Source organism: Aptenodytes forsteri, unplaced genomic scaffold, assembly GCF_000699145.1.
Source record: "Aptenodytes forsteri isolate BGI_AS27 unplaced genomic scaffold, ASM69914v1 Scaffold16, whole genome shotgun sequence".
In the NCBI taxonomy this organism is placed as follows: domain Eukaryota; kingdom Metazoa; phylum Chordata; class Aves; order Sphenisciformes; family Spheniscidae; genus Aptenodytes; species Aptenodytes forsteri.
The window spans coordinates 2,090,718-2,114,281 of record NW_008794753.1 but is presented as its reverse complement, the minus strand read 5'-3'; the positions used below and the strand labels follow the sequence as shown (position 1 = coordinate 2,114,281).

The window sequence follows — 23,564 nt, the reverse complement described above, 5'->3', positions numbered from 1 at the left end:
TACCCATCAAAAAAGAAGAGTGCATAGAATCAGCTTGGGTTGAACTTGTCCCTGGTGGAGTTATACCAGGGATTAATTCAGTCTTCTCTGTGAACTGCCTCAAGCTGTTAAAACTATGGTGCAGTTTTCTGCAATTTGAACTTGGAGGTCATACCTCCTGCACTGATGGCTTCTTAAAAAATAATATTAATTCAAGACCAATTCTCAAAAGCCCTGTTTTTATTTTTTAAAAGCTCTATATTCTCGTTGATTTATTTGGTAAAAGCCCAGAGAGAGAAACCCTTACCTGTGATATATTTTAATTGAGTCAAATGCCTAGTTGCTTGTCTCTACGCATTTCGTATTTTATGCATTTTGTATTTTATGCCTGCTAGGCATGTGGTTTTACAACAGTTATGCAACAAGTAAAGAAGTATGACTTCTGTGTGTTCAGAAAAGCTGCTCTGTGTGCACTGGATACTATTCTAGCACCTTCATGTCTTTGGGAAGGCAGATGAGTAGCCCTGACTCCCTGTATTTTCAACTAATAGAATAATTAGTCACACATTCATGAGTGTCTTGCCATATCTGTTGAAGGACGCATTCATTAAAGTTCGCTTTTCTTTTGTAACATTGGCTGAAAAAATCATATCTAGATTAAAACTTTACCAAAGTGGAAAAATGCTTGGATCGAACTTGATGTTTGCGTGTTGGAACCAAGCCTGGTAGCCATTAACTCTGGTTTTGACTCCTCCGTGTCTTTATTATTAGCATACCAAAAATAAGCTAAAGCAATGCTATTCATTCAGAAAGTGAGAAAAGGTAATGCAGACAGATATGGCTATACCTGTGTAGTCACTCATCACTGCAGCAAATACTGTTCCAGTAACTGAAGAAGGATGTGAATGTGAAAATAAAAGCAAATTGATTTGGAAGAGTCTCATTATAGAGCAGAATTGTAGTTTAAGAAAAGATGATGTCCATAGAACATCACATAGAACAATCTTCTATTGTAAATAGAAATGGCCATTGTTTTTTCTGTATTTTATGACCATTTTGGTAATGATATTCTTTATTAATAAAAATAATATCAAATCCAAGAATACTTCTAGTCTGTGACAGATTTAGTGATTGTGAGAACTGTGCGAATAATTCAGGTAAATAATGAGTCTCAGTCTTTATCAGAAGAATAGAAAAACATTAACCAATATTTTCCTCTGAGATTTGTTAAGAATGAAGCAGAGATGATGAGATGCATTTAGTCATTGTCAATATTTATTTAAATAGCAAAAAACTTGAAGTATATTTTAAAATTTGGCATAAGGGTTTATTTACCTGTGCCATATTGCTGGCATAGAGTCTAGAGATTTGGAAGCATGCAAGCTTTAATTTAACAAGATGCTAAATAGAATGGTGAGAAACTATTTCCTATGCGCAAGAATTTTTCTTGTTCCTAGGAAAGAAGGTGATTTTCTTAAATCTTCATAAGCTGTAAATCCCCAAGTTTTGGATTGAGTTGATTGAAATGGTACAGTTTGATTGAAACCTTTTCATTTAACACACTTTTATTGATTGCATTTTCTAACAGAAGTGTTTCAGGACTGAAAACCAAAGTATTTTGGTTTTGAAAATGTCATGATGGGACAGCCCGAGTATCCCTCGTCTAATTATTTTTCTCTGAAACCTGGTGTACCACTGTGGATTCATTTGTACTTTAAACAGATAAGGTCCTCAAGGAAGGTATGATGGAGCAGGAATTTTGTCACCCGAAGTCCTTTTGAATTCTTACTGCTAGGTTCAGCTTCCAACTTCTGAAAACAGGTATGAGAGAGAGGGGCTCTCACTTGAGGATCTACCTGGAGAATCATCCATCTAGCAGTTATTCAGGTTCATTCCTTGTTTGCAGTTAGAAAATGCTGAGACTGAGATTTAAGGATGTTCACCAGCTCAGTGTTTCTGCCAGATGGTGTCATTCTAAGCTAGCTAGTGGAAGCACCTTGAAAACAAGTGGGGTAACTTAAAAGAGCAGAGGTTCCATTAGCTGAAGCTGCAGGCAAGGCGGTTAAATGAAGTTTCTTATTAAAGGGTGGCCACCTTCTTGCTGTCATCTGCAGTATTAAGCGGAAATGTGATTCTCCTCTCACTTAGGTATAAAACAGTGGTGATGCAACTGAAACCAGTAATTCCATAGTATATGAATGCCTCTAGAAGTCTTCATATGATGTCCTATTAAAACATTTATAATGAGAGGTACTAACATGCTGGCTCTCAAGACTTCAGTTTTCTAGTGACTTGCCACTCTCTCTTATTTTTTAAGAGGTTCTGGCTGCCTAGAAGCTAATGAGTTATAGATGATCATCTAAAAAATTACTTGCTCCCAGTAATTCTGAAATGTTCAGCTATTGCTAAAGAAACAATTCATACTGTCAGTACCATTGGGAGAAGAATGGGCCACATACTGAGTGGGAAAGTGGCCACATACTTTCCCACATCTTGTCTGGGAAAGTCATTTAAGAATGTGACAGTTGGCAACTGTCTTCCAGTGTAACACCTCACGAAGCTCTGGAAGACCTAAGGCTCGTGTTTTCTCTTGCTCCGCTCTATTTGTTGAGATTGAAATTTGTAATTTTTCAACGTTTTTCTCTCTGCCCACTTTGTTACCTGTTGTAGCCATATGCTGTGTGTCAGCTGTTTGCCCACTTCACAGAGGTCAGGAAAACATTTTCTCAAAAAAAGTCATCTTGATGAAGGCTTTGTCATCTTTATATCATTATTAAAACTGTATTAGAGTAGTTGTTTTCTACCTTTGCTGCAGCTAAGGATCCAGTGTAATACATATTGCTGAAAACCCAAAGTCAGCAGTACTTTCTGGCTTCAGACTGATAGTCCTTCTGCTCTGGGGAGAGGTTGGAAAACTGGGATTCTAGGAGATGGTTCTTTCATCCTTTTGCCAAGCCAGTTAGGAACTGGCTTGAGCATGACTTACCTGCTTACTCTGTGTATGGTTGAACATATCTCTATACTCTCAATATTTATGATAAATGCATATATTTTATTGTCAAATAAAAATGTGTATTGCTTACTCTCATTTTCTCTGTTACTATGATTTAGCATGATTGCTTTACTTGGGATGGAGGTTGTTTCCACCTCCCATGTCCGAGGCTTGTGGTGAATTGGACTTTGGTTACAAAATGTATCATTCCATTGACTCAGTTGGATTTGGAGTTGAGATCCAACATCCCTAACCTGGAAAGCACAAGTATTCTGCTTTCAGATTATCTATTGTAAATCAGGGTAACCTTTCTAAAATTACAGGTTCTACATCATTTTAAAGATTTACACCATCTTAATGGAAAGCAGAATCAGATCCACACTTCATAGTGACAAGCTGGTAATTGAATATGAGCAGAGTGTGTCTGTAGTATCTTTTATTGACGTCGTAGTTACCCAATTACTTGAATGCCTCTTTAGTGCTTCCTGTCATTCATTTCACTGTACTTGATCCTGGCTGCTCATTTAGCTAGTGCTAGGTGAAAAATGCCCTTTGTGATGTTTCATGTCCTTTTCTGTTAGTCTGCTTTACCTTTTGTATTGAGATTGAACACCATTCCACGATCACTTTCTGATTAATACTTAGTCCTTCTCAAAAGCAACATACTCCTGCTTCTAGAATATACAAAAATACAGTAATACAATCTGATTACTATTTGTATGAACTGAGGAGGGTTAAAAAGCTGGAGCTCCAGATGCAAATCTGAAGATCCAGACTTGACTGAACCAAAGGCTTTTGATTTGATGAAGATAAGGACTTCGAGCGGACTTCTCTCACCTGGGAATGAGTCTTATCTTGACTGAGAAGTGAACTCCTTGTCTTGGATCATCAGTAAAAAACACAGAAACCTCAGGTCAAGAAATGGAATCTCAAATAGCCCCAGTGATTTCAGACAGACCTTTAATAGAAGAAAATTATTTTAAATGTATAAATACTCCTTCCATGGGTAAAATTTTCTTTTCCGATGGATCTGTAATTGCATGCCCTCAGTGCCTTCCTAAGTTTGGAAGCCCATTTATCCTGGTGTGAAGGTAGATGTGACAATTATCTTCCACCAGTAAATATATAAAAAAGGAGTGATCTTTTAGAGAAAGTACTGCTATCATTCCTAGAAGAACTGAACTCAGTTCCTATCTCTATTACTTCATATATGTGTGACTTTGGAAAAATCATTTAATACAGTCCAAGTTCAGATCCTTATCCTAAAATGGGGATATTGCTTTCAAATGATAGAGGAGAAAAGAAGTCCATTTATGAAGGTTGTGCTTAATTGCTATGGGCTTCAAGTTAATATACTGTGGACTCGCTTTAAAATTAGCCTAAGTGCTGGAGGGTTACTGTATTATACCATCCTGGAAAGGTCTTGGTGAAATTATTTTCTGGTAGTGTTCCTGTTTGTGAGAGGGAGGAACAGCTTTTCTTTCACTGATTTAGCAGGAGCTCTAGATTAGTTATAGTTAGGTTTGGAGAACAAAAACATGACCAGAACTCAGTTGAAGAAGCTAATATATCCAGACGTCTTTGCTCTACTTGTGTGAGTGCAGTGGAGTGAGAGGAACAATGAGCACCATGCATCTATTATGCAAAAGAAGGATCAGTGGGGAAAAAAAAGGCTTATTTTTGTCTTCAGAAAACACTTCAGGCCTCATTTCTTACTGACTTGCACCCTGTGCAGTCAACTGTACTTGTAAAAAGCAATTGAAAAATGTTTCTGAAGCTCAGTTCTCACCTCGCATCAGTGGAAGTACTCATCAAATCCACTTTTCACAGGCAGAAATGATGACATAAAGTGCCTCCATGCTTTGGAATAGAGATCTGAAATTTGCTGGAATGCACCTTCTGCTTTCCTTCTGCAATTCTACCTGTTTGTTACCAAAAAAGTAGGGTATAAAGTAACTAACATGAGTCTAAGGCTATTAAACACTGGGAAGAAGAAAGCATAGTTTACTACTGAAAGTATAGTGATTTGATGTATTTCTCAACTAGTGAAGTCCCGAGGCAGCACACAAGGAATCATTCTCAGGCTTTTGTCCCTTTATGTGCCTCTGGAATAGATATTACATACACTTCTTTCCCTTTTTTAAACACTTTATTAATGTATTTATTGCTCTAATAAAGACCAGTGCTATTCTTTAAAAAAATGCATATGTGAAACTAAGTGAAAATCAAAATGTGAAAGTTTACAAATTCAGTATACTGGAGAAAATTGGGCTACCACGCATCATCTTTTCCTGTCAGAAATTTTTGTTCTGATCCAAAGAAAGAACTTTGGCTATTTTCCTGATGTATTCAGACACTGGGAAGAGCAGTGATTCTGAACAGGCTATCCGATTTGTAGTTTTAATGCATTTCTTCCTGTGGTGTCATCTTCTTTGATATCAGTAAATTATATACTATTTATAATACAGAGTAAAAGATAAGAAGTCCAGTAGAAATCAGATACAATGAAATGCTGCTCATTCAGAATCATTATCCTTTTATAGTAGAATGATTTTTTTTTTTAAGGTGATTGAAACTCTAGTCTGTCATTCAGCATCCCATTAGTAGAACTGAGGAAGGAGCCTGCAAAAAATAATGCCTCTGAAAATAGCTTCTCTATTTCTTAGCACAAACTAATGTTCTCAGCTGTATTTCTCAGTTGAATTTATCAAGCAAATATCTTTTCAGATTTTGTTCCATAGCAATTCTAGAAACTTTGAACAGATAAATAAATTACATTTTTATTTCTGAATAGCTGAAAACCCAAGAACTTTCAGTATAAGTAATTTAATTGGAAAGTTCTGCATAGGGTTTCATGAATGTAGGATTAAATTTTCCTCTTCATTAACATTTATCTATATGTGGGAGAAACAAGTGCACAATGGAAATGAACACTGCGCAACAAATCAATTTTAAAGAAATATTTTCTTTATTCTCTTGTCATTGACCAGAATTATCTCTTGTGGGACTGCTGCTGAATGCATAAATTTATGTTGTAGGAATTTGTTCATTTCACAAGAGCTGATTAGGAGAAAAAAAAGCATAAAATATTCTGTGTATAACTATCTTTTTCTTGCTGTAGTTGATTTTTTTTTTAATCCAACTAATTAGAGGCCTTCATCATAGGAAAGGAAATTATTAATATCTAGCTCCTTAGAGGAAGAACATAACACTTTCTTAAAGGTATGCTTAGCTGTTGTGAATCCTTGTCTAATTTTAGGAGTGTAAATCAGGATTTCTCAGTTGAGAAATTGTATTGTCCTTAGTATAAATAAAAAAGCAGTTTTTATCTTCGGTAAGATGTAAGAGAAGTCCTTGTTATTGTGCGATGATGAAAGATGAGGTGCTTGGCAAGCACAGGTTTGGAACCTAAAGCATAATGTGTTTTTTGTTTCTTGATGTACTATAGTTAATTTTTATATCTGGCAGTTGTGACATCTTGCAAGTTCTTCTCAGGTCAAACTTCATGGTGAAGAACATAAAACATAAATTAATATGGATCCTTTTTGACGGTCGTAGAAACCTTAGCAAAACAAATTCACCGAAACAGCTATTTTCATGTTCCCCAACATCATGGCATGTCCTTTTTTTTTTTTTTTTTTAAACACTTCTGTATTGTCCCATAGCAATAGCTGCTCCAAACCCCACTGCAAGATGATGGTGGGAAACAATGAGGTAGGGGAAGTGCAGAATTTCTAAGGTGAAGATCATAAGCACCAGTGATGACATCATTCTCAATTTTATCAAAGTTGTTGGTTTGCCATTGTGTTATGCTAGTTTGACACGGGTGTGATATAAGAAGTGAGGGAGAAGAGATGATGCATTTGATGCTGATTTTTATATACAGCAACTGGTAGTTGACATTTTCTTCAAATGTGCCCGCGTGGTTCTTTCTGTCTGAGTTCCAAAAGGATTTTAATTTTTAAGTAATTGCTATTCTTCGGCCTGATTATCAGCTTGTTATAGGTTCTTATTATGAAGCCTGTTGATTTGTTGAATGATTATGGTTTTGCTTTTCAGTTATATTTTTAGAGATTTTCTAGCAAAAGTATTTTATTTTTCCTGTTGTCACGGTTAATTTTATGATGAATTGAAAAAAGCAGAAAAAAGGAACCAGAATTTGCTTTTATGGTCCTGATACTCACATGGCTTATAATTAAACTGACTTACACAGGTATGATCCACCTTCTTAGATATTATTTCTGCTTCACCATTTACAAAGGTTCTTTAAAAGTCTTCTGGTGAGGAGTTGATATAATCAAGGTGATTATTCTTGGAATGTAGGTCACTAAAGAAAAATCAATACACAGGTGTTCTCTATTTCTCCAGCATCATATCTACTGGTTTTGCTTTGTTACTAAAGATGTACACACTTTTTTGCTGTTCTGACCTCAATTATAGGTGGTTTACAGATGCCTCATCTTCAATTTGATTTTAAAAAAAGTAGAGAAACATTGCAAAGAACATTTAATGTTAATGCTAAGCAGACAACTTGAAAAACTGATACCTTACATGCAGAGTCTTGTGATTAATATCCCTTCTATCCCTAGGTAGAATCGTTTGTATGGTGAATGTGAATTTAGTTCAGCTAAAAGGGAAAGCTTTACCATTTTAGGGAATTGCAGAAGGAGGGATAATCAGCATTGGCCTCTGCAGGTCTAAAGGTGTTATGTGGCAGAGAGCAACTAAATTTTATGGCATGACGTGGCCTGATACAGAGTGAATGTGGACCAGCCCAGTACTGAACAAAGTCCAGAAACACTGTTAAATGTGGATCTCTGTAAAATATTTTCTGGAGAGCCCATTTTCACAGTTCAGCCAGCAAGCTGACTCTTTCCTCAGCCTTTAGATGCCTGCTTATCTTCTGGTTCTAAACCCTGGGGGGAAATGAATCTGTCAGACTGCTTTGTTTCAAACTGAGGTGGATATTGGAGACCATAGCAAAAGATAGAAATACTTTTTCTGTAAGAGCCCAGAAGCAATTACTTTACTTCCTGTATGTTTACCTGAACTATACTGAATCCAAGACTAAAAAAAAATTGGGCAGTAAGCTGTATTGGCTTGCAGTTATTGAGCTTGTTGTGGATTTCAACTTGGCAGCCTGCACTCACTGTGCAACTGTGCTGCTTACTGTTTGTAATCTTTCCCCTTTGGGAATTACAGCAGGTGGTTCCTGCCTGAAGAAAACCACAATTATGGTTGTCTTTCAAGCTTACAAAAAGACCTGCAGTTGGTTTCTAAGATTTACAGATGCTGGGTTCTGTAGAGTGATCTATTTTTGAAAGGAAAATAAGAAGTTGATAAGTGACTGTGCTTTCTCAAGAATTCTGTCACAAATATTAAAACCTTCAACTTCTCTGGAGTGGAACTTGAGGCAGTGATCTCCCATGAAAGTGCAGTTGCCTTATTTTAGCCTATGGAAGATTCAGCTCCATTTTAACCTACACCTTGCACAGTCTATGTAGTCAAGCACGACGGTTACAGGCACTATTGGAAATTTCAGTGCTCTCCATCATTTTAAGATCACGTTTCTGTCTTCACTGCTCAGTGCTTCATGCTCTCTTTTGTTCAGTATACACACTGATTGCATATTGTAAACTGTGGCATAGGTTCAGATTACAAAATTATTGCTTTACCTATTCATTTCAGTTTCATGAACAGTCGCCCATTAAAACGTTAACAAGGGATGTGAACATGAGCTTCATGTTTTCTTATAAGGTAGAAACAAGAAAAAACGATTTATTTTCTGAAACAGCTAATAATTAATGAAAAGTATATTGTCACCTCCCCACCCCTTCTCGTGCCAGTCCAAAGAAAATGTCCAAGATCAGGTAAGTCCCTATGAAAGTGTGTCCTTGTTAACAAAGTTCAAAGCCAAAATATGGTTCTGAGCCAAATCTCATTTTCTTCAAGTTATTGTGATATTTGAAATTTAGATAAATAATTCTTCTTTGTCATGCCTATCAGTAGAGGCTGGAACTTTGTAATGTCCTTTGTGATGGGGAAGGAGCGCACCTGATTATTGTAATTCATAGGAAGAAGTCACAAGGACGCGAGGTGGATACATTTCTTTACTGAAGTTCCTGGGCACAGGACTTTCTGGCTCCCAGATTGTTTAAATACAAGCCATCTGCTTTGCCTCACTGCAGACAGATTTCTAATTTTTTGTATGAATGATTCTGACATTTTGTTTTCAGCAAAGGATGGACTAAACTAGTGGCTCTAGAGGAAGCTCTCCACTCTAACCTGTCAGCTACGTCTTCCCAGAGTAACCCTTGGAACTGAGCAAGCACCTTGCAATTTCTTCTTTGTGCATCTGCAGCTGCTGTGTAACCTGCCTGTATTTCTAGGAGAGAGCATGATGACCTTCATTGTGGATTTAAGCTTGGTGGCTTAATCCCACTGTTTTATCTCGATTTACAGTATACCCTCATAAGGCTGTCTCTTGGATGACACAGAAGCTGAGGAGAGCATTGAATGAAGACAGAGACCGAGTTATTCCTAGAGACAATGCAGCTCCATTTTTTCCATGTTTCATGAAACTGGTATATATTTGAGAAATAAGGAGTCTGTCGCATTTTTTAAAATGTACATGGCACAAAAGGAAGGTCTAGAAGAGTTCTGAATCTTATACAGGTAGAATATATTAAAATTCACCCCAAATACAGAAGCAAAGTTTGTGAGTTAAAATCAATTTGTGGTGATGCATTTCAGTAGCAGATGTCTTTTCTGAATGTCTTTCAATCTGTCTTGTTTTCCTGTACCAATTTTGCCTTGGATTCTTGAATTCTTAGAGGTGTTTTCATAGAAGGCATTCAATAATATTGATGGATTTCTTCCCTTCCAACCTGCCCTAATCTCCCTTTCAGTGTTTATGACCCATGTCACTGAACAGATGGTAAAGTGCTGAAAGATCTTTAAATGTAAAGAGTTTAAGATCTTACTTCAATTAAGTGTGTAGGGACATTTTCTTACACAAGTCAGAGGCTGGAAACAAAGTGACCTTAGAGCAACATTTATAGTCTTAAAAATCTTTATTTTATGCTGACATTTTTCTACAATCAGCAAAATTTCATTATTACACCTTTGCAAGAAAAAACGTTCAAATAGCTTTTAAATCCTTTTTACTAAAGATATCTTGGAAATTGATTTTTCCTTTGCCAAAACCAGCATCAGAATTCTTAGTAGAGTTCGTTAGTAGACTATTTGTTGTTATATTTTAATCATTGAAGGCAAAAACTATAGAAATATCTCAAAGATGGTGCATGTTTTAAGTGGAAAAGCATTAATAACGTTTCTACAGTTTCATTGATAAAACATGACACAAAAATCTTAATACATTTATTAAAGAAACAGTCTTCCTTAACGCAAAACCTACTCAAAGGCTCAAAACACAAAGCCTTTTCTCACTTAATGAAAATAATTGCATTTTTTTTTTTAGATGAGCTCAAGAGAACTAAACATCAGGGAAGGAGGCAGACTAATTGTTGTCATTATGTTAGTGCTGTTCTTGCTAATGGGTCCCAGTTCCACAAATATTCCTTCATGTGAATAAAGTAATACAAGGGATTTCAGGATCAGTTCATTTTAATAATGTGACTTTCTAATGAAAATAATTGCTTTTTTTTTTTCAGATGAGCTCAAGAGAACTAAACATCAGGGAAGGAGGCAGACTAATTGTTGTCATTATGTTAGTGCTGTTCTTGCTAATGGGTCCCAGTTCCACAAATATTCCTTCATGTGAATAAAGTAATACAAGGGATTTCAGGATCAGTTCATTTTAATAATGTGACTTTCTAAACAGTTTTGGAAAGCCCTGGAAATACTCATATTTGTGGTTGCTTAGCTAAGGCAGCGCTCTCAGGGCTTTACCCATTGTGAATTCCAATACTGAAAGGATGCACCAGGACATGCAATGTTACAGCCGTTGCTGTTTCTCCCAGTGGAATTAGTGGCCTTGTAAATTGATGCATGCTGAAGACAGATGTACTTCAGTCAAACTGAATAACTTGAGAATATTCTGAGCCAGTGCAAAAATATTAAGCTTTGGAGCATGGTGGGTGAGAAACGCAAGCTAGTAAATAACCTGGCTTCCACTTGCACAGGCTAGATGTGTGGCTTTAATCTTGACTGTGGATTACTGCACTTAGAGTTGCTGTCCAGATGGTCTAGCAGTCTGTAGTAGACTATAGCTCTGTCTGTGTCCATGTCAAAGGTCAGTAGAGTGGCGTTATGTTAGAATTAAGGAAAAGGCAGCTTGTATACAGTTGGGATAATGTTGTGGTCCAGCCCGTGCTCTGGCCTTTCTGAGCCTGTGAATGGGCGATTGAATGAGTGCAGGAAATTTGGTTATAACCTCCATGTATCTGAATTTTTGCCTTCCTTGGAAGTTAACAAAACCATCCAAAAGTGATTGTTTTAGTGAATTCTTAATATAACTAATGCAGAAGTTTTTAGTTGTCAGACAGAAATAGAAAATATAACAGATGTTGTCTATGCTCCATCAGCACATACTCTCCATATCCTTCTTGGGAAGAGGTCATACCAGAAACATAGGCAGCTGTTGCATACAGACACATAGCAGTGAGAGAACATAGAGCGCCGTGGAAACCCAAAGGCAAATGGCTCCAGCAGAGGAGAAACTGAAAGTGAGTTGACTGGTCTTGCTGTCTAGATCATGCTGCTTTAGACCTTTAGGAAGAAGCATTTCTGGGGGAAAGGGAAGAAACATAAATCACATGTTTAGAAGCAGTGAATGAGCATCATGACTTCGGTTCATCAAGCGCTCTGTGCTCCTGCTGTTCATATTCGTGCTTATGTATGTTGGGTTTTGAACCTTTACCGTAATTCAGATGTGTTTCTAAACTGTATTTAGTGATGTGCATTTCAATGAGATTTCTTTGCTTTTGTTATTTCCCTTAGAAACATCTTGGCATTTAGTACTTCAGAAGACAGTAACAGACATAGTAACTCGTATGAAGATCTTAGGCTGGGGTCTCTAAGATGTAGCTGTAAATAATTTCTGCAGTTTTTCCAAGGCTTTTTGACTGGTGTTTACAGCTGAAAGTGCAATGGGGAGGATAAAAGTGAGAGAGAGGGTGTACAGATAAATGGCAGCGTGCGAGATGACGTTAAAAACTTTTGTTTCCTCCTTTTATTTTATGACTTGTGTTGTGGGTTGGCAATCGTTTTCTTTTTATTCTGCTGCCATTAGGAGTAAGATTTCCCTGGATGGGAAGTGGGAAATGGTGATACCTGTATTAACTTTAATACGTGTATCACTAATTGCTGCTAATGTATTTCAGAATCAGCCTCTTGTGATAAGGTTAGTTTGTTAATCTGGTAAACTGGGTCTGTAGTGTGTTCATGCAAGGATAAATGGAGTGCATACCTGTGAAGTTACAAGTCTAATCTGTGTGGATTTACAGGTCAATTACAGTACCAGGTCTGTAATATTTAATGTTTGTGGGGATCAATATATTGAACTTTGAAAATCAGTTTATTAAGTACACCTGAAGTATTTGCTGTGACATCTTCAACTGGTAGCCAGCTGAAGCATAGAAATTGTGTCTGCATGCTGTTACCTGATACGCTCAAGCTTCTTGCTACACTGTGAGCCTAATTTACCTCTTGTGTTGCTTCTTTGTTTTGTCTTCTGCTTGAATCCTGATGTACAGAAGACAAAAGAGAGATCAGAGTCTGGCCTATGTATCAAAATTTCCTGCATTAAAATTTTTAGTTTTGTCTTTCCTAGTTTAAGGGCTACAGCTGTTTCCCTGTGTATTAAATAATTTTTAACACTTTTTCCTTCCCTCAACAGTAAAGCATGCATGTTGGAAAGGAATCCATCCATCCTGATGGATTGCATTAATGATAAATCAGTTTGTCTTGGGAGGATCTCCACTTTGCTCACTTTTCTCCATCTTCCAAACCACATGTATGTTGTGCTCCTATATCTTCTGCAAGATGCTCTTTCTCTGTATGATGGAGTCTGGCTTTTCTGCCATTCCTGAAGCGAGTATCTTCCTTTACAAGACTTTTGACATTCTAGCATTGTTCGTCAAGTGTTCTGAGTTCCACTTTTAGCTAAGCCGCAGGCCAGCCTGCAGACGCAAACATTGTTTGTCTTCAAACCTTTTTGTGGCATGAAAAGCCTTTGTTACACTCGGAGAATAAGTTTCTAAAGTGCCATGGAAAGAAGTCTTTAATCTGCATGTTGTGTCAGGTGAGCAAGATTTTTCTGAGGATGTCAAGTGAGGCAGGAATAGAAACCCATTTCAATAGGCTTATATCCTAAGTGCTAAGCTCACTATGCTTAAGAGTTGGGAGAGGGATTATGTCACGTTTAACCCTTTGTTATTTTCTGTTGCTTTCTCACACTGTTACCTAGTATTCAGCATAATCAGTAAATAGAGGGGCTGTTTGAAAGATTTTTATTTTTCTCTGTTTATGTGATCATCATCTTACGACGCCTGAAGGATGGATTGATAATGCCAACTAAAAGGATTTAAATAAAGGTGGGCTTTGGATTACAAATCTAACTTTAACTTGAACATTGAAATAGTTCTTCTTTTCTGGTGCTATAAATCACTGGCATTTTTCTGTACTCAAATAAAAACAAATCCACATTCAAAGTCCTGCTTGTGCGGAATTCTAGTTCTGAACCGTGAAACTAATACCTTGGGCAGTGCTGCAATAGGAGTTATGTTTCACTCTTTTTCTCCCTTCCCTTTGTCCCCAGGTTGATAACACATAAATGGTTAATGCAGAATCTAGGATGACCTTGCAGAATTAATTTTTGAATTTTAAAAGGAGTACCTTTTGCTGCCTAGCACACAAGAGTGCCAACTCCTGAGATTGTTGCATGTACAACCTGGAAGACTGCAAGGAATCCTTCTGATTAGTGCTGCAAGAGAAAAAAAAGGAGCTAAACAACCCCAATACTTTCAGTTTATTGCAAAAGTTTACCTTAACTCTGTCTTCTTATAATTGAGAGCCTTAAAGTTTAGTTGTATCTCCTCCCTTGTGAGGTACAACAATGTAATTCTCCCCATTTAAGATCTTATTTCTATAGCTTGGAAATTGCCCACAAAGCTGTTTACTGATTTATTTAAGAATAAGAGAAGTATGGGGTAGAGCAGGTAATTAAGCTCACATTTCTCAGGTCTCGTTCTGGTCCATGCTAGATCTTGCTTCCTCTGAAAAAAGGATTAGGATCTTTAGAACAATACTTCATGGGTTCTTGCCTTCTGTGTAGCAGTTTTCTGTCGTATGGATATACGCTTCTTAGCATTTTACAGAAGAAATTCTTCCGCCTCTGGTGACAATTAGTTTGCAGTCGTCTCGCTAAATTACTCTTGAAAGATGCCTTAGGAGAAAGGAAGGCTATTGCTGAAGTGTTTGAATAAACAGCAGAACGTGACAAGAGTGTATGTAGCATTATTGCCACTGTTGACCCTTAGCGCAGACCCAGTTTGTTTTTTCTTTGGAATTAATCTATGGTTAAACTCTGAGTCCAGCCTAATAGAAGAACTCTGGGCATAGGTGGTGAAATAAACAACTTCTAATTGAGAGTGAATCATCTCTAGAATTAACTACACTAAAGCTTTTTCAAACTGTGAAAGGAGGAGTAGGAAGCACTTAATGAATGTGTTTTTAAATGGGCAATTTGTGTTTAGCTCATCAAGCTAGAAGCGTATTAGGCTCCTTGTACAGATCACAGATGGCAAGAGCAATTGTATGTTGTACTTAAAACTTAATGTAGATTAAGAGGTTGTGATAACATAAATGACAGATATCTGTATTTGGAGTTTAGTGGATGCATTTCAAATGGAATGAGGTAGTGACAGTGCGTTTTAAAAATTAATCCTTACCTGCTTTTATCTCTGTCAGTTTTCAAGCACCCTCACTGTTCCTGGTTTCTGTGTACAGCATTTGTTCTGTGCAGTGTAGCTGCCTGGCTTGTGTCCTAAGCAAACATCTTCTTTGAAGTTGTGTCAGTTTGCAAAGACATTCCTAAATGGGTTTTGAGATGGAAAGATGCTGCTAACATAGGCAAAGAAGAAGAAGAAAGCACTTTTTTTTTTTAACCTCCTTTTTTTTTTCCTATGGCCGTAACGTGTCACCTAAATCCCTTGACTGGATAGGGCAGAGCCACGGCTTTAGGATTAGTGCGTATGATGGATTTAGGATTTCAAGCAAACATGTGTTGCTGTGTTTTCATTGTATCTAGTTTTTACTGCCTAGAGAGAAATGTTCTTTCTTTTATCAGGCATGTCCATTAAAATACTGAGGAGAACCTTCTGAGAAAAGATGAAGACTGTTACAATGATATTTTGAAGAGCTGTACGAGAAGAAAATGTGATTGTTCGTTTTTTGTTTTTTTTTTTTTTTTACCTGGAAAGAGCCTGAAGAGCTTAAGCAACTGGACAGATTCACAGTAAAAGGCAAGGGTGGCTCAGGAGGGCAGAGAAGGGGAATGGATTGTACTATTAACTTTGTGCTTATTTACTGCAATGGATATTGTTGGTTGGTTTTGAAGAGCAAGTAGAGTCCTCAGCAAGAGTGGGACTTGCAGATCTGTTAGTAATCAAGCATATAAAAGAGGTACCTCTATGTAGGAATTGCTGTCAGAAGGAGGAAGTGGCATGGAGAAGCCAACAACTGTAAATTGGTATAATGTCTTGGTGGATGCCTAGCAGCTGGTAGGAAAAAGAATATCATCGGGAGGCCTTTCTGTCCAGAAATGGATTCATCTGCATGCTGTCTTGCCTCACGGCCCTGTTTGTGTCCATCATGTCTTTAAAATGTTGAACTGAAACCCACCCAATCCTCAAAAATAGATACAGGTACATCACATAGAATAAAAAGGATTTTGTTGGGATTTTAATATTCTAAATCTGGACAGGGGAGGAGGCCTAAATTTACCGTGAAACTGCTCTGTAACAACCTGAAAAATACCACTGGATTTTGGAAATCACCGATTATCTTCTTTTTTCCTGATAATATTTTTATGCTATTACATTGAAAAAGTGTACTACAGAATCATGATCTCTACTAAGGCCTGCAGTGCTTGTATTCAATTCTGAAGCTGCCCTTTGTCTCAGGTATGGATGCCTCAAAAACTCCCTTGCTTCAAAATAAATTCTCAGTGGCCCATCTGGCTGAAGAGTTTTTCTGGGTTGGTGGCAGCATCGTAGCTTCTCCGAGATGGAAAATCGGCCATATTGGTAAGATGCAGGCTGAATACCTGCCACTTAATTGAACAAGATGGTATCATCTTGAAAGCTTTCATGTTTAAATTTTATTTAGTGACAACTTTGTCTAGCAGTAGCGTGGGGGAGTGGAAACGAAGGAAGAACTTGAGACACAGCCCTAGTCCTATGTTATTTTGCATGGTTGCTTAGCGCAGTTCTTTTGGTCTTCAAGAACCTCTCCGTTAAAATTTCATTATTGATTTCTTTACATTCTTCTGGAAAGGCAAATGCAAAGTTGTACATTTTGACATGTGCGGACCTTTCGAAATTTTCTATTGCATAGATAGATTCTATCTCCCTTTCCATACCCACAGTAAGATAGGTTTGCTATCTGCCAGAATTTGTACACCTCTTAACTCTTTTTTTCATGCAATATTTGTAGTTTTCAGTCTTTGAAATGAGCATTTAGAAGTATCTCTGTTGTTTTCTTCCATAATAGGTACTGCGCTCTTGAAAGGTTCTTTTCTGAATACTGATATACAATGGCAAAATCCTTAAGCTTCACTACCTGAGAAGGGCCCCTTTTTGCTTCATAGCAGCCTTTCTTTTAAATAGGTAATAAAAACAGCAAACCTAGTTGGCTAGAGAAATGAGATGTTTCCTGTTCTAGTAAATGCATTTTAATAGCAGTCTTCCTGAGCCACTCATGTCCAGTAAAGAAATCTGCAGTGACCTTGACCAGAACCACCTGTTGCCTTGGAAGCACTTTTTTGTCCTACTCGTCTGTCAGCTTCACCAATCAAAGATATTTTTTAACAAGAAAATTGGAGGTATAGATAGCTTAGTAACTAATGGGAATTTTTGCAGAGGTTCAGAAATGCCATCCTACTCTGCTTCTGCATTTCCCTGGATCCAGATGGCTGATGGAGTCTCGGCCGAGAGATGGAGAGCTGACAGACTGACCTCGAATAAAGCACCTAATTTCCACAGGATTAAGAGCATCTCTTCTCACATTAACATCTCATTTATTAGGCGTTGTGCGCTTTAAGGATGGGTTCAGTCTTGCATTCTCTCTTGTATGCAGCAAACACTGTCCCAACCATTGCTGGCAGAATTATACAGAAATTTTCTTTTTCAAAGGTACTTTGAGATTTTTTTTTTTTTTCCAATGAAAAGAATAGTAGAGAGTCCTGAAATTTAGCGAGGCTTGAGTCAGTGAGAGCAAATAAGTGGGAGAAAGTTCTTGCACTAGTAATAAGATGGTTGGTTTAAAAGGTTGTAGGCTGTAGGTATGCAAAATGAAACAAATGAAGATTAATGAAGTTGGATGTGGTCTGTTTTTTAATTGAATCCTGGCATAATGATGCGAATCAGCCTGCTGTACCTGATCTATGAACACTAGACAGAAAATACCTTAGATTAACTTTTGATCATGCCACTCACTGCATGAATGTCTCCTTTTCTGTTTTTTGGGGTTTTTTTGTTCTGGGTTTTTTTTGGGTGGTGGTTTTGGGTTTTTTGGATGGTTGGGGTTTTTAATTTGGTTTGGGGGTTTTCTGTGTGTGTGAAGTAAAATTTACCCAGTAAGAACAGTCCAGTTTTTATGTAAGAGAAAACTGAACCAGTATCTCCCTCAATGAGTTCATGTTGTAAGGTAAAGACTGTACTTTAAATATGTAATAATAAAGAATAAATAAATATAAAATAACTAAATAAGTAAAGTTTAAAGACAAAAATAAATAAAGATGGTTTGCTCCATTATGAACCACAGGATGCTAAATACCCTATGTAACAGAAGTTGTTTTTAATTGCAATTCATTAGATTCATAAGGCAATGTATCAAGTAGGAATTAGTACTAATGTATTCCATTAGTGTAGGTGCCTGTATAAGGAACAAAACCAGGTTGCTGTAGCCAACAGTTAATGTTAAAGCTTCTATGATAAGACCATTACTTGAGTGAATGTCTTCAGGGTCAGAAGTGACATTCTGGGAGCTTTTATTGTGAGGGTGGTATGATTGAACTGTCATGGAGATTCCTCAAGCTCACAGAAATCAATTGTACAGTTCATATGCAGAATTTTCAAAATATCTTCTAATTCCAAGACTTTTCAGCTGAACAGAATTCCCACCACACTGTACTGGATATATTATATATATTATCTATTTTATATGTTTTTATGTTATTATATTTATATATTGATTTTTAAAAATAGTTGATGCCTTCTGTCTAAACTGAAACTGGTATTCCTGGCAGGAATAGTTGGAGCCAGTCAGTTCTTTGGTTTACCTATTGATGAACCAGTTATAGCTGTGAAACCATTTCCAGTGAGACTCTTAAAAAACATAGCAATTATTCTCTCTTCAATGGATTTGCAGTACTAAATGTGTGACAAGTGTGGGAGTCCTCTGTTTGTATGTGGGAAAGCTGTTTTGGTTTGATAATACTTCAAGGGAACAGCTTGCCCTTATAGTGCACATGTACTGGAGGGGTTTCTCTAGGATCACAAACGTGTTGCATCTTCTGGAGGCCCCAAAGAGAAATAAGCCTCTGAAATCTATTTCCCTCTCCTTATAGTATTTAGAAGAGCAGTTGTTTTAAGCATACAATCAGGATGCATCTTGTCAGAATCTGTTAACAGGGCAGAACTCTGCTGAGTAGTGTGAGGCCTTCTGACAGAAGAGACTGGCTAGGGCCAAAGCTGTGTGACATCACCTGGAGCCGTATTGAACTTTGGACGTGAATCTTTTGACAAAGCTGGTCCGTGTATAAAAATACTCAATGACTCAATCCTTCTAATTTCTTTTCATCCTCACATGCTAAAATACTCCCACTCCTTCACACATTTACATCAAACCCAGAAACTCGTAAAAGACAATAATGCTACTGAACCATGAATAATTAATTAGCAGACATTAGAACATCTTTCTAACAATAAGCATGAAATTGGACTCTTTTTTCTTGTATCAGGACAAATTGTAGGGATTTATTATTTGGGTAGTTTTGTTATTTATCGTTACTTTAAAACTTTTTATAAACATATAAATGTTACTGTGAACTATGAAAAATCACTTTAAGCCTTTTTGCTGTGTCAGTCTAGTGTCACTTTGTAAGAACACAAAAATGGAACTGTGGTCTACGTTTGTTTCCTGCTCTGCTATGACATTGCTTTTTGCTGTAGTACAGAGATCCATCTTCTCTCTATGTATTTTGTCCAGATGCAAATTGAGGCAACTGATTAGATCAAAAGAGAGCTGAACCTCAGCTGAATTCTGCAAAAAGGTACTACTGAAGTGCAAAGTATTATTTAACCAAGAAGAAAACTTGGTTTATTATTAATTAATTATTATTAATTAAAGCCTTAATTGAAAATAGTTAAGAGCCATTTCTTCCAAAAAATGTTTCACTGCAAGACTGAGGGATTTTTATTTGAAGTATAGAAATGAATCCTTAAAGAAGGTATCTGAACAATGGTAAGGAGAAGCAGTTATACTTGTCTTCTCATCAGTGTGCTATTCTCATTTACATGCTGTGAAAGACTTCAGAAAAAAAGACTTTATTTTTTGTTTTATATAAGTACCACTATATGGATTTTTTTTTTTCCTGCCAGTCTCTCTAGTGCTCTAAACTATCAGTCATGCAGGCAGGTAAGGGTGTATGTTTCAGTGCACATATGTATGTAGAGATGTGGAGGTGCACTGTTTCCCCTCTCCGTCTCAATCTCCCGGTCTTTGTCGAGCTACCTCTAGCCAATGCCTCTGCATTACCTTGAAGGTTTTCCTTCCCATCATGTTGGTAGGATCCAGAAAAGCTGTTGTTCTCCTGACACAAGAAGGAAGACTTTTCTTGTGCTTTCCTTTCCTTGTGTCACCAAAATCAAAAAGGTAATAACAGGTACTTAAAACAAGTATTCAGTATGGTCTGACCATTCAATTGCCAGGTACACTGAATAGAACTGAACTCAGGTTTGTGTCCGGAAACTTTAATTGCAATTGTGCATTGAATCACCAAAGAACAGTCCAGTGTCCAGATCAACTGGAACTGGCAGCAGAGCAGCTGCTGAGGTGCTGTACGCTCTGGGTAGGTTTCGGTGAGCAATCCTGCAACAGAAATGAACAGCTGCATTAAAAAAGCTATCCAAGGGTGCTTGTTAAAATTTTAACAGCCAGGAAGTATATTCTAACTTCACGTAAAAGCAAAGTAAATGTGTGTTGCATAAAGCGTACTTTTATTTTGGTGCTTCTTTATTCTGCTTTGTAACAAGTGCAATCTTTGATACTTCTCTCATTTCTGCTCTTCTCATTTCTTCATATAAAATTATTTACTGCAATAACTTCCAAAGAGGAAGTTGGAAACATAATGTGGTTTGAAGTCTGTGTGATTAGTGCTAATAGAAATTTTTTTATTAGCTATTTTGACCAAAGAATTTTTTTCCAAAAACCTATAAACGTTGTGAAATTAAAATAAGTTCAAGCTTTCCATAATTATTATCTCAAGTAAATTTGAGAAGTGCTTATCTTCTGAATTGGAATGAAAGCAGATATTCAAAAGATTGCCGTGTCGGGGAAATGATTGCGCCGAGTTTGAATCCACTGATCTTGTAGTGAATTCCAGTAATGCTTCTGAGCTGTAGCATGGCATTTGCTTTTATGACTAATACCTGCTGGCCACATTGATTTCATCTGAGGACATCTGTGATTGAAGCCAAGGGATCAGCTTTAAGAAATAAAATGTTACATGAGGGATTATCTTGTTCTTAATTTAACACCTTCTCTCTGTAAATATTTTATTAATGTAAACAATGGACTCTACAGAATTGTGGATTTAAATTTAAATTTTCTTTTATTATTTGTGATGTGCTTTCAAGTTGATCTATTTAGTTGAACCTTCTTTTCCTGAGTAAATTAGTTGAATTTGTCTGAATATGAGCTCTAAAGCACAGGAACGTCAATGATTTTTTCCATTTCTTTTTACTCTACCTTGCTTCTCTTGAGTGTTTTTGCTTTTGCCTGAGAGGCAGACTTGAATCACCCCAAAGAATTGTGTGGGTTTTGATGCATTTTGGAATACATGGAATGAATGTTTTGGTTTGGACACTGTTTCATCTATAATCTGTATGTACAGATTGATAAGAGGAGCCTGACCTCAGAATTTCCTTGTATTTCTTTATCAACCTGTACTCACTAGAATATGTATTATATGTATTGGTTTTCATTCTTCCATTCAGAATCTGAGTAGTAATTTACACTTCTCATCTCTAAGTCTGAAAAAAATACATCGGACGTGGTAATAGTTTTAATTTTACTTAAACAGACCAGGCAGAAAAGCCATAGGAAAATTAAGTCACGGGCTATGCTCTGTCGTTATGGGAAATAGATTGGTGACCTGGCAGAAAATATGAGTCTGCATCCATTCCTGGGACATAGCCAGTCGCTAACAGTTTGCATTAACGTTGTCAATCTTAGTTCCTTGCAACAGCTGAATTTCAAAAGACTGTCCTATTTGGGCAGGCACGGCCCCAGCCTTGCTCCCAGGGGCTTCAAATGCAAGAGCCTCAGTTTAACAGCAGTTCCCAAGGAAAGGGGAGGAGCCCTGCTGAGACAGAGCAGAGCTTTTGGAGGGAGCTTCTTCTAAGACTTGTTTCTTTGAAGGCCACTGGCTGCACTGTCTGTAAGGCTGCCTGATCCCCGGGAGGGGAACATGTTTTAAGGGCCCAGAGACAAAGTACAATATAGGTGAAAGGCTTCCTTCTAGGAGAATGTGGTTTTAAGTGATTTGGAAGAAGAAAAATCTGTTAGGTTCTTGCTACATCATCTAGAAGCAAATTTGTAGGATCAGTGACTTAATCCATTGAAGCAATGGGAGGAAAAGCTGATACTCCATCTCAACTTTCTAAAATTACTGTTTCTAGAATTTACTGTTTTCTTTGGCCTGGATGGCAAGTAAAAGTGTGATGTAAACAGTGGACATGCAATGCCTTTGTGATGGCTCTGTATGTAATGAAAACGGGCATTCTTGCTTCTGGAGAGAAGTAAATGTTTGGGCTATAAAGCTTTTTTTGTGGTTTGCAGAAGTCCTAGTGTTCTGTCACTCTGAAAACGTATTTTTACTAAAGTAGCTTCAAAATAATGTTGCTGATAAATTCAGCTTAGCTTTGCCTCAGACTCTCTTGTGAAAGATCAAAAATTTTCTTTACAAATCTGGTTTCCTTTTTGCAGACATATTGTGATACCTTGGTGTTAACAAGCAAGTTAGGAACGTTGTCTGAATTTCCTTGTGCTTATTCTAGAAACTGATACTTGATAGTAGTTTGATTTAGAGTGTGATCAGAAGGATATTATTAGTTCAGCTAAATCCCCCAAAATAAGTGTGCTGCTAGTATTTCTATTATACTCTGCTTATTAGTGTGTTTTTAATCTGGTTTATGTTTCATCAGTCATGGGCATTGGCAAATGGTGGCTAAATGTTTATGAATTAGGAATGAATGCTAAAATATAATTACATAGATCCACTAGGCATTTTAGGTCCTAATCTTGTAACTGCTTTAAGAGGGAGAGATGTTTTTCTGAGTTTGCTTATTAGGTTTGTTCGCATGCTGGGAGCATCTTATCTGGGTAAGTATTTGTAGAATTCAGCTTCTGAACTTAAGGTGCTTATGAGAACATTACAGGTCTTCTATGGCACCAGGTTATGGGCTACAAATTCAACATTAGCATTCAATGTTATTTCTAACTCAGTCATAAAGAACTATATTTAACTGATATTTCAGATCCGCTTTAATGCAAATGTGGGGATTTACTCATAGTATATGTTACAGGACAGAAAAAAAAATACTCATAGTTTTTTATTCATACTTATCCTTGTAGTATCCGAGTGCCTTACACAAAACATTGATCAGTGCAAATAATATCTGCTCAGTATTGTTCTTTCAGCTTCTTCCCAAGAAGAAAATTTTGGAATCTTTTTAAGCACAGCAAAATACTATTTACATTAGAGAAGGTAAATCAAAATAATGCCCCCTTCTACTTGTTAGGATTTTTTGTTTGGCTATACATTTCCCTGACTGGTGTAGGATAAAATTATTCTGTCGTTGACCCTAACTGTAGACCTCTCTATAAGAATGTAGCCTTTGAAGCTGGCTTCATCTTTGCAGTCACACACTGGATTCTAATCACCTTCTTGCTGTTAATTTTTAAGGCAGTGAAAATGGTTTAACTCTTAAGTTGTTTGTACATAAAAGCCTTTGAATATTTTTAGGGTTCCCAGAATACTTTTGATGACCAAGGTGGGTAATTTTTTTTTTTTTTTTAATTGTGTTGAATTAAAACAAATCCTTTTCCTTGGCTATTGCCAATTGTT

The 23,564-nt window shown here is 37.0% G+C and overlaps 1 protein-coding gene across 2 annotated transcripts in view; it reads left to right on the top strand.

Annotated features, from left to right (window-relative positions):
• Positions 1–23,564, top strand: part of PLCH2 (phospholipase C eta 2) — a 104,544-nt gene that overhangs the window by 37,544 nt on the left and 43,436 nt on the right. The window lies entirely within an intron of this gene.